The 12,056-nt window shown below is 39.2% G+C and overlaps 1 protein-coding gene across 2 annotated transcripts in view; it reads right to left on the reverse strand.

Annotated features, from left to right (window-relative positions):
- Nucleotides 1-12,056, reverse strand: part of LOC142357168 (uncharacterized) — a 288,587-nt gene that overhangs the window by 98,092 nt on the left and 178,439 nt on the right. The window lies entirely within an intron of this gene.

A 12,056-nucleotide genomic window follows, 5' to 3' on the forward strand; every position in this document is an offset into this window, starting at 1 on the left:
GGTTGTGTGTGTCTAGTGTTAATGTTGTTGGGAAATAGTTTGTAATTGTACCATCTGGTATTATGTTCCATAGTGGTTTAAGTGTGCCTCGAGGTTGTTGTGATCTACGTGCTAGTGTTTTTCGTGTTACTTGTTTTTTTGTTTTAGTGATGGTGGTGGTTTTCTCCCCGAAAGTTAGTGTTAGTTTATCTGGTATAATCTTAATAGGTGATATGTGCTTACGATTCACTGCTTTTTTCTTGACATTCTGGAGTGTGGAGTTGTCTGAAGCAGAATCTTCGTCCGGGGTGTCTTCATTAAATCTGATATCGAGCTCGGGTTCCGAGTCTGTCTCGATGTTCCAGATGGATTCTGCGTTCAGCATGGGTTGTTTGAGGCCTCTCCTCTTGTCTAAATAGAAATTTTTTATGTTTTTGTATGACAAATTGTTTTCCGATGGTTTTGTTGTTATGTTTGAAAGTTGTGTATTAGCTTTTCTTCCGAAGTGTGCTGTGTATGGTGCTATTTTTGTTGTTGTGTTTGGGATTAGTTTGATTTCTTGTATTATTTCTGCTACTTTGTCTGCGAGTGTTACTTGTGACCAGTTGGTGTCGCTATTTATTGCTGATAGGCGTCTTTTAATTGTTTGTATTAGGCGCTCTATCATTCCCGTGGCTCTGTGACCTCCCACTGGAGCTAGTATTAATTTTATGTTGTTGTTTTTGCAGAATATTTCAAATTGTCGAGACTTAAATGCTTGTGCCTGATCGCACCTTATGTTTCTGGGGATCCCGTGGAATTTTATGTACTGATTGAGATAATTGATGGCGGTTTCTGCGTCGCAATTATGGTATACTTTTGCGTGGGGGTATCTTGAGTATCTATCTACTTATGCTAGTATATATGATTTTTTGTAATGTTCATCAGTTATTGGCCGACAAAGTCCAATTGGACTTCTTCATTAGGTTCTACTAATGGTGGTAGTTCTGATATTTTGTTTTTGGGTATGAGTGGTTTTAGATTCTTACCTATCTTAATGCACGGTTGGCAATTTTGCGTGAGGGTGACGATTTCCCGGTGTATTCGCGGGAACCAAATGAGGTTTGCAAGATGCATCATCCCCGTTTGTCCTGGATGTTTTCTATGTATGGCGTTCATAATTGGTTTTCGTAGCTGTGTTGGTATGAACAGTTTACCGTGGTCGATGATGCATCCCGTTGGTGTCACTCCTAAGTCGCGTTTCAATGAATGCCAGTACCGGCTAAATTGTTTTAGTGTTGTCCAGTCTTTGTCCTGTACTATCTGTAGTAGGCTTCGGCTCTGGGGGTCTGCTCTGGTGGCCTCTGCAATGAATTCCTCTCCTAGGACTTTATGTAAGTTGGTGAAGTAATCTGGTAACTGATCGTTGTTTGTGTTTGCGAATGGGTTGAAATGTTGTTTTTTATTGAGTGGGGTGCGTCCTAGTCCTGTGCTGTGTTGTTTGTTTCCTCTGTCTGTGGTGCTATCGTGTTTGTGTTTGTTTCTGTGGGATTGTGTGGTGTGTCCATCTTCTTTTTATTTTGTGATCTGTGTCGTTTTGTTATGGGTATGTTGTTTGTGTCCAGGTCTGGTCTTCTTCTTGTTGTAGTGTATACTTTCGATGTGGATGAATTTTGTGTAATTTGTTTTGAACGATAGTGGTTGTGTTGTTTTGAGTTGTTAATTTGAAAGTTTGTTAAAAAAGAAGGCTTAAGAAGTAGCGACTGATTGTTAGCGTTAATTTGGCGAAAAGCGTGTTGCTTTTGTTCGTTCCGATTGGAATGGTTTTTGACGTCATTTTGTGCTCTAGTTTTTCGAGCATTCTGATTGGCTAATTTTCTTTGTTGCGTTAAAAGAGCGTATTTTAGCGATGTTATTATATTTATGACATGGTTTTCTTTCATGTTATCACCAGTTGGTGGTGAGTTAGGGTGGCGGCTTAAATAGTCCGCAAATCCCATGTCCTTTCCTGCGATATGTTCGACTTTGAAGTGGAATGGTAATAATCTGTCGACCCATCTTGTTAGCCGGCTTTGATACGTTTTATTTCCTCTATTTTTTTAGTGCGGATAATAATGCTTGGTGGTCTGTTTGGAGGGTAAAGTGTGATCCATACAAGTAGTATTTGAAATGTTCCAGTGACCAAACGACTGCTAATAGTTCGAGTTCGTTTATACTGTTTCGTTGTTCATTTTTGTTTAGGAACCTACTGGCGTATGCGATGGGATACCAATTATTGTTTTCTTTTTGTTCCAGGCATGCCCCTAATCCTTCTTTGCTAGCGTCGCACTTAACTCGCGTTTAGTTGTTTATGTTGAAGTGTTTTTGTTCTATAATGTTTTTGATTGCATTTTTTATGTTGTTGAATGCGGCTGAATGTTTTTCGTTCCATTCCAGTTTTTTTTGATGTTGGTGATGATGGTAGTGGTCTTACTGGTGCTGATAATGTTGCCAGTTTTGGTATGAATTTTATTAGGTGGTGAATGCTGCCCATGAATGATCGTAGTTGTTTGAGTGTTTTAGGGTTATCCAGTTGGATGATTGCGTCCGTTTTTCGTTTGGTTGGCTTTATTCCTTCGGCGTTTATTTTGTAACCTAGCCAAGTGATTTCATTTAGGCCGAATTCGCATTTGTGTAAGCTAATTGCTAGGTTTTCTTCATTTAGTCTATTTAGTGTTTTATCAATTTCTTTTTCTTGTTTTTCTATTGTGCCTTTTGTAATAACTATTATATCATCTAAAAATACGTTTGTTGAGTCTAGTCCGTCTAGCATTGTGTCCATCATTTTTTGGAAGGTTGCTGGTAGGTCTGTTAAGCCATAGAATCCATTTAAAAACTTGTATGTGCCTCTAGCGTTGCCTCCTAATATGTTGAAGTTACAGTGCTTTTGTGTCTCCGGGTGGAGAGGTAACTGGCTGTATGCGTATTTTAGATCAACTTTGCTGAAATATAATTTTCCTTCTTGTGTTTTTAGTTCTGATATCTTCATACCTATTTTGTCCATTAGGTGGTCTATGCTTTGCATTTGGTATTTATTTTTGTGTATTGCGTCGTTGATATTTTTGAGTCTAGTGCAATTTTAATTGATTGATCTGATTTTACTGTGATGAGTACTGGACTTATGAAGTGTTCGCCCGAGCATTTTGTTAGTTTTTGGATCTGTTTTTCGTCGATTAATTTTTTGAGTTCTCTCTCGACTTTTTCTGTTAGATGTAACGGGATTCTTCGTCCTTTGTGTTGTGTCGGGTGGAATTCTTTTTTAAATGTTGACTTTGCCACGTGGTTTTTTGATCTTCCCAAACGTGTACATATGTGGGGGTATTTATTGAATATCCATTTGGTTATTGGTTGATGTGTGTTTGATATGTTGAATAAATTATTCTCACCTTTATTTGTTGTTGTCATTGTTTGGCGTAGGCCGAGTTGGTCCATGATGTCTCTCCCCATGATGTTGATGGTGTTGTTGTTGACCAGTAGTATTGTACAGTTTTTGGCGGTGGATGACCCTGATATGATATCCACTTGGATGGTGCCGATTATATCGATTTTGTTGTTGTTGAAGCATCGAAATTCTCCAATCGATTTGTTCGGCTGTTTGATGGTTGTCTTTCCATTTGCCAGTAATCTCTGTGCTGTGTCTATGTACATGAAGCTACGTGGGCTTCCTGTATCTGCCAACCAGAATATTTGCTGGTTGTTTCTTTTTGTCTTTATCCAGAATTCTCCTTTGTTTGTTTCGTTTACGTCTGATACTTTCTCATTTGTGAAGTTGATCGTTTTGATGAAGTTGATGTTTTGCCAATCCTCCATCATCTCTCTTATATAACACGTCGATTCTGGGTCGATTGTGTCTTCTGTTTCTGTTCGTTCTTCCGTTTCTGTTTCCTCGTTGACGTTCCTTATTTTTTGTTGTGATTGTCTTTGTGCAAGTTGGTTGTATTTGTTTTGGGGTTGTAGTCCTGTACTCATTGATTGTGATCTTTGTTGTTGTCTGAATGTGTTACGTGGTTGCATCTCTGATCTGCAAAGTTCTGCGAAATGTCCGATCTTTTTGCATATTCTGCAGGCTTCGTTCTTCGCGGGACATGTGCTTAAATGGCCAGGGAGGAATTTGTTTCCGCATCTCCTGCAATTTTGTATTTGTCCTGTTTGTGGGGTTGGTAGGATCGGCACTCTGTTTTGTCTCTTAATGTACTGTATTTTTTCGAACCGTGGGTTGTCGTTGTAGGTGGATGAGTGTGGTGATTGTGAGTTGTGCTTTTTCTGTTGGTTAGCTTGTCCTCGTTCTCTTGCTAATGCATAGTTTAATGTTTCACTGGGTGTTCTGTCTTCTGATAGTAAGTCCATTTGGATTTGTTGATTTCGCATTCCTTGGATGAATATACTTTTCACCATGCTTTCTTCGAGATGTTCCCAGTTGCATAGTGCTGCATGCTTTTTTATTCGTGAGTGAAATACTTCGAGTGATTCTCCTTCTTTTTGTTGACATCTGAAAAACTGAAATCTGTCAAATGTTTCGTTCCTTGTTTGTGTGAATGATTCCTTTAATTGTTCAACTAGTGCGTTTGTGGTGCATTTTTGTAGGTCCGTGTGTGGAAATCTTTGATGGAATATGTTTGTGGCTTGTGCTCCTAGAGATAGATAAATTAAGCTTTTTGCTTTATTGTCGGCGTTATCCCATGGGATATTATCTATCATTGGTTCTTTATCTTCGATTGCTTTGCAGTCGTTTTGCCAGTCGGTTCTCCTTTTTTGATTACGTTGTTCACGTTGCCTTCTTTCGCCCGTGGTTTCATCTGCCTGTGCTGGTTCATAGTGTGGTTGTGCTGGATAATCTAACTCCTCGATTTCTGGTTTGGGTTGTAGTAGTTTTTCTACTTGAATGTTGTCCTTTACCATGATCGCTAGTTTCACAGTTGATATCCATTTGTCCCAGTCTAGTTCTGGTTGGTGACCTTTGTCCCAGAAGAAGTTAACTCCAAGGGGAGATCTTGCCATTACTGACTGCGCCATGTCGTATAGAATATCTTTCGATAACAAAAGAGCAAGTACGAAGCTTGAATTAACAACTCTTTCTCGTTTTGCTTTAAGCAGAACTGCAGTTTAGCTTTCACGCTCTACGTGATTTAGACGAAGTACCAGTTGGCACTTATGGTAACAATGTTTAACAAAGCTGTCACTCAAGTTTACAATATGGTTATCACCTATTGGTGATACTCGACATTAACATAGCAACAAAGGAATATAAGTTCATTCCATCAGGAATATAAATATATGTATTATAGTTTAACAGTGTTTATATTATTAGGTGCGATACTTGGTTGTCAACTCTCCAGGTGGATCCGCCACCACACTTATAATAATAATAGTAATAGTAATAATAATAATGATAATAATAATAATAATAATAATAATAATAATAATAATAATAATAATAATAATAATAATAATAATAATAATAATAATAATAATAATAATAATAATAATAATCAAATTCATGATAAAAACAATAACAATAATATCGATAAAAACAAAAAAAAGAATAATAAAAACACAAGACTCCGGGAATACTCAAAGGAAAATATAAGTTCCAAAATAATTTTCAGATTTAACAGTCACTTAAAATCGAGTTTTTTGAGGTTTCTACAATCAGCTTAGATACTAGTTAATTGCCAAAAACACATCTTCCTCTCTTTGAAACTGCTGTTGAAATAGCTCGTTTACGCTGTTGAAAATTTTGTCTAACAATTAAAAAGGCTGGCCACATCCACACTAAAATGTTATCTAAAGAGGTTTGCCCAAATTGCCGATCGCAACCCAAATTGGTTTTCTGGCTTGTTCCTCTTAATTTTCATTCTTTTGCACTTGTATCGTACTGATAACCTTCTCTTATCACACTTAACAATTTCGATTTTGAAATACTAGCCTAGCCGAAGTTTGTCGTTGACAATTGAAACAAAGGTTAGTTGAAAATGTAAATCATGCCAGAGTGACACAGGAAGTAGCTTCATTTTCTGGTGTTTTTGTTGATAGCCAATGGGACCTTATCTTGAAATCCATTTCGAGGCTTTCTTGGACACACAACATTTTCAGGTCGTTTTTCGGGGTTTTTCACAAAATTGCTCCATAGGTCAAAATATGTTTGATGTAGCTGTTTGAGAGTCAAGCGTGTATCGCTGTCTGCTGAGTTACAGATATTGCGTCTGATCAATTGGAAAGCATTGATAGCTCAACGGCAACGAAATTCAGCCTGTGAATTCCATGCTAAAAAAACTGTAAATTATGAGGCCTAATTTTGTTTGAGTCGCACGCTCGTCTATTTCAACGCCCTCCAATGCGAACTGACGCGTCACCCTTGAAGACCATTAGGCTACATTCGAAAAATTGAATTGCATATAATTTCTCGTTACGCCACTTGCTTAACCTAGCCGCGTCAATTTCAAGCGTTACTGAGCTATCGGTTGCAACATTGAAGTCGGCGTAGCCAAAAACATTTGGACATTAGGCAATTAGACCGATGGCTTATAAAAAAGAAAAAGAGAGGACCGAACACGGACCCTTCAGGGACACCACTATGAACAGTTACTTCTTCGAATAAAAAACCTGCCACTTTGACTCTGTCTTATATTAGTCAAGTAGCTTTCAATTAGAGCTTAAACTCTTAATTACGAATACGCTCTAATTAAATAGGTCGAACTTATTAAATAAGTCTGAGACTGCCCCCGGCCCATCTGTTATAGATTGTCTGCTTAAGTGCGGTGCGCCATCCCGCAAGGGATTTTCAGAAACCCGCATTTGTATGCAACAGGAGTGCTCTTTTTTTGCAAAAGTGGAACTTCAACACTGGTGACAACTCGACCAAGGCGCCATCTCCTGAGGTGATTGACCTTGGTGATTATCCCATCATCTGTTAGTTCGTTCTAAAATACTAAATGCGTTATCACAACTGGAAATCTTCCAGTACCAGATTCTTACTGATCGCTGATTCACAAAAGAGACTATTCGAATCAAGAAACCTGAACATACTTTCACTTCCTGGAGCTGGTATCAGGAAAGCTTACAATTTCCTGCCACCCACATGTTTTTTTTGATAAAATTATCCTCTTTTTTGGAGGTAACGATCTATTCGACGGTTGTGAACCATGCGGAGCGAATCCATAAGACGTGACCTGATAACTTATTGAACTTGCAAATACTCAGGTCCTCCGTGCAAAAAAAAGTTATGGTCCTGGGTATCCCAGAAAGAGACCAAAACAAACTCAGAGCTCAATCGGCAAACATTTACCTGGAAGCTGCCGCAGAGCGACAGCAGATAAGCAAGCCAAAAGTGTAGTGGAAGTACAGAAGTGTCTGTACCTACCTCTCTGGAGGTAGATACTACATCCCAAAAGACAAAACACACTTGAACGCTAGAGGGCGTTCAAATCTGCTCAACCTCATCAAGGAAAAATTGCTGTACAAAAAGAACAGCAAATCTCTGAACGATCACGGAAGCATCAAATTTAACCCCTTCAAGAACGGCAAGTGTGCCTGTCCAGTCAAGCACTGGAATTAGTCTTCCCAGGTACGTCCAAAAACCGTGTTTACCGAGTGCTTTGTGAGGTGCCACAGGTGACCAAGGTTTTCCACCCAGATAGTCCAGTCAAAAACACAAGTGCCAAGGGCTCCGTGAGTTGCCACAGGCATACGTTGAACGATAAATCCGAATACAACAATGGACTTGATACTTAAAATGAAAATCATAAAATGGACTGTTTTAAATGAAAATCAAAGGGCACATCTTCTGTTAGTGATTGTGCAATATAAAGATACACCTGACAACAGAATGCACTGGGTTCGATGCTGAACCAGTCAAAGTCCTGATAAATTTAGAAGCAAATCTGCTTCATATTTGCAACGAGTGCACACCTTGCAGGATGCCAATTCCTGAAGAAAACCAAAGATCGACAGCAGCAAATGCAGGAGCAACTGACAGCGCTTACCCAAAAGATGAACGAATATTTCGATCAAATCTCTAGAGTCAAATGGGAAATCAATGTGATGAAAGAGAAGGCCAAGAGCTACCAAAATGCAATTGGCGACGTCACTCCCGGGAGAATTACTGTCCCAGCATTGAAAACGCAGTTACAGCTTGGCATCCAAGATCGTGGCTTTCTGGAAAGTATGGCAACGACCGCTGATGGACGAGTGTTGGAAGACGTTGCCGCCATTGATAACCTATTCAAAATCATGGACATAGAAGACAAGAAGCTGACTAAAATTTCCAGAATTTGGAAATACGACACTGAACGTGAAACTCGCCGGACAATTCTTTTCCTATTGGATAGCAACTTGACAAAAAGTATTGATTTTAAAATCCATGCGCAAGCTTGATAAGAATGAAGAATATGAGAAAGCATTATACCTGAGCGCTGAGCTCAATGCGGAGGATTCAAAAAGAGGAAATGAGTGTCTCAAGAGACGCAGAGAACTAATTGACAAAGGGATAGATTGAAAGATTCTCATAGTACGCAATTTCTCAATCGAAACTCTCGTGGGCAAGCAATGGATTCCCATTGAACAAAATGAGTCTGTGAACATGAAACCGCAAGCGTAACAAGGCTCGTGTTGTGCGTGACAGTTTACACTGAGTGTCCTAACATACAACGTCAGAAGTTTACTTGACGTAAACAGACGAACTCTCTTCGCAAATAAATTGGGCAAAGAAACTTCGACATTTTGTGCATATCTGAATCCTGGCTAACAGCAGACGTTCCTAACAGTGCACTGTTTATTCAAGGATATGATGTTCACCGTTGACAGACCCTTCTCCAAAACCCGCAAAGCACGTCATGGTGGTGTTTTTGTTGCTATAAAGAAAGAAATACAGTACAAATTTCTACCTGTTACTGGTAGGAGTGACGACGTCCTGCTTGTTCATATCAAATCCTCAAACTCCTCTTTTCTACTATGCTGTCTATACGATGCGACAGTGCCGCGCGCATAATAATGGACCCCGCTTGAACTTCTCAACATGCTATATGAACTCAAAGAAATGAAACAAAAAGAATTCTCTGACATCATAGTCACTGGTAATTTAAACTTGCAACAAACAATATGGTCAACAATACAATCAGTACGGGAAAAACATTTTAGAAAGACTTCACGACCAGAGTCTAACACAACAGGCTACTAGTCAACTAGACATTGTTCTCTGCTCCTCAAACGATTGTGTTATTGAATGTGGAACTAATCAACTTCTACAATCAAGACTGGCAAAAAAACAACTGGCAAATTTCTGATCACTAACCACTCAAAACTTTCCTCTTGTTTGAAAAAAGACCCCCGTGTTCGTTGGATAACAAGAAATGTTACCTATTTAGGAAAACAGACTGGGACATATTCAATGACGAACTCCAACTATTTCCATTTCGTCCTTTTTGGTACAGTAATGTGGACCACCTCGTTCATTACTGGTACAAATGGCTATGGGAAAAATGATACTATGGTGACACTTTTGACACAACATCGCGCTTCACTTCAACCCTGAATCCCTAGTTTGACCTCCAATCAGTTGAAACGGCTAAACACTGTATTATCGAAAAATCCAAGGGCACTTGCTATGATCATCAAAAGGAAGAAACTTGAAAGACAATTCCGGGAAGCAATGCAAGAGGAAATTGAAAATTTTGAGAAGACTATTTTCGAGTGCAGAGTGTTCAGTCGTATCCAAAAATATTTGAAAGCAATTCGCAAGACCCCTGCAATATCACCGTTTGTAAAATATGGTGATAAGAAATCATCCTGTGGAGATGAACAATGGAACATGTTCAATGATTACTTCATCAGCGTAATCAATGCTCAACTTATCCAATCAAACGAAATCACCTTTTTCGCGCCAAATTCTAAATCAACTGAAAGTAACTCCAGAAATTGTTTCCAATCTTTTGAAATCCCTGGGAGAGAACAAAGCAATGGGTCCTGATAAAATTGGGAATTCGATACTAAAAAAGTCCAGTTACACCCTCTGCCAGTCACTTGCTACTCTCTTCCGAACATGCCAAGTCTGGGAAGCTCTCTGGAAAACTTGCCAAGTCACCCTTATTTTTAAAGAGGGATATAAAGCAGATGTAAAATGCTACCTTCTATAAGCCTACTATGTTGTTGCTCCAAGGTCATTGTTGCTCCTAAGAAGATCATTTTTGATGCGCTCTACGAGACTGTGAAAGGTCGTCTACATGCAACCCAGTATGGATTCAGAAAAAAAAACGCTTAGCCACCCTCCAACTTCTAATTTTCCTGGATAGACTAATTGAAGTAAACGACACTGACTCGCAGCAACAACTTTGTGTGCTGTATATTGACTTTGCCAAGGCAGTGGAAACTGTGCTACATGACATCCTGATTGAAAACTTGGCTTTTTTGGAATCGGTGGAAAGCTGCTGAACAATATTGTCTCCTATTTGACCGACAGAACCCGGTTTGTTCAAATAAACGAACACAAATCGATTTTGCAGAAAGTAAGTAGTGTTTTGGTCTTTCGGAAGAACTCATTGTTTGTCTATGTGAGGCGGCTTTTCGCAAGTGGAAATTCACCTCTCACTCCTTGTCTCGTAACGGATTTTTCATCGCTATGAGCAAGTAGTTGGTAGTCGAACTTACTGTTGATAAACAGCAGTGCAACTCCATGTATTGTGAAAGATGAAGTAAGTTGAGTGTACGGAGACGGTCTTTGTAGTCTTCGTTCAAAGAAAGGATCCATTTTTTGGCATTCTCCTGAACATTTTCCAATTGTTCCATATTCATTTTGCTTGGCATCCAAGCCTTTGAGGCATATGTGAGTATAGGTACTACGTACCCGGTGTACGCGTTTAGTTTCGCCGTCCAGTGATTTTTCTCACTGATGTTTCTTTTGCTTTGAAAAAGGCCACTCAAACCTTGAGAGCATCTTTTGCTGCAGTTCTCTGTCCAGTTTAGAAATTCATTCACTATCAGTCCCAAGTCTTTCTGAGATCGTGTAACGGGAAGACATTGGTTATTTAGGCTAGCTGTCATTTTACTTTTCAGGTTCATTATATTTGTCTTGCTGATGTTAACAGACATTTTGTTTTCTTTTAGCCATATAGCCAATGCATCCACTGAAAGGTCAAGTCCGCTTTCAGCACTGAAGATGGCTTTGTTATCATCGGCATAACCGAAACTGTCCGCTTGAGGCATTGTGTCAGGCAAGTCTTAATGAACGTTAAAAAAAGGCGGCCCTACTATCGAGCCTTGGGGCACACCACAACCATGTTTCGAGGAAGCTGAGAGGAGCAAATGCGACAAAAGACGTACTGACTGACATCTACTGGAACTACTTCGAACAAGCCTACTCCCCGACGAACAAGTGCACATTGAGATTCCAATGCCGGTGCGGGAATTGCAACATTAATACAAAACTAATTGTCAAACTGAAACTGGACTGACTAATGGGTGGAAACCCTTGAACTGTGCTCAAAATTATGTTCTACCACTACTACTAAACACCTCCTGAGAAACCGTAGGAAGAAAAATTTTTCAACAGTTTTTCATGACACACTACATCGAAAGCCTTCTGGAATACTAGGTAAAGTGTAGAGTTTAACTGTTCAACCCGGAATGGATTTCATTCAGAAACATTATCATCTGGGTTGTTGTAGACTTCTTTTGACAGAATCCGTGTTGATCGTTAGACAGGTCATCTTTTGCAACAGCCTGAAACTTTTCGAACAAAAGCCTTCCAAGGATCTTCCCAGGAGTCATGGAATTCTTTGATGAGAACTTGAGTTGCGATAAGTTGGAGGCCGAGGGATTTTTGATGCATTTTCTTTTCGTCACAAAGTTTACATTTTGTTTTGACAGTGAACGGTGTGAGAAAAATAGAATGTACTCTGAAGCCTTCTCTTAGTTTTTTTTTCGTTTGTTGATAAATTATGCATCAAATATTAGTATTTAAATGATTGATTCATTATGCTTGGTTGATTTGACATTTTTGAAAATTCATGTTTCGTTGCAACTTACTGTTTCACTCACAAATTGACACGAGTCTGCTCAGTAAATTA

This window comes from Convolutriloba macropyga, chromosome 2 (genome assembly GCF_964194025.1).
Source record: "Convolutriloba macropyga chromosome 2, txConMacr16.3, whole genome shotgun sequence".
Classification (NCBI taxonomy): domain Eukaryota; kingdom Metazoa; phylum Xenacoelomorpha; order Acoela; family Convolutidae; genus Convolutriloba; species Convolutriloba macropyga.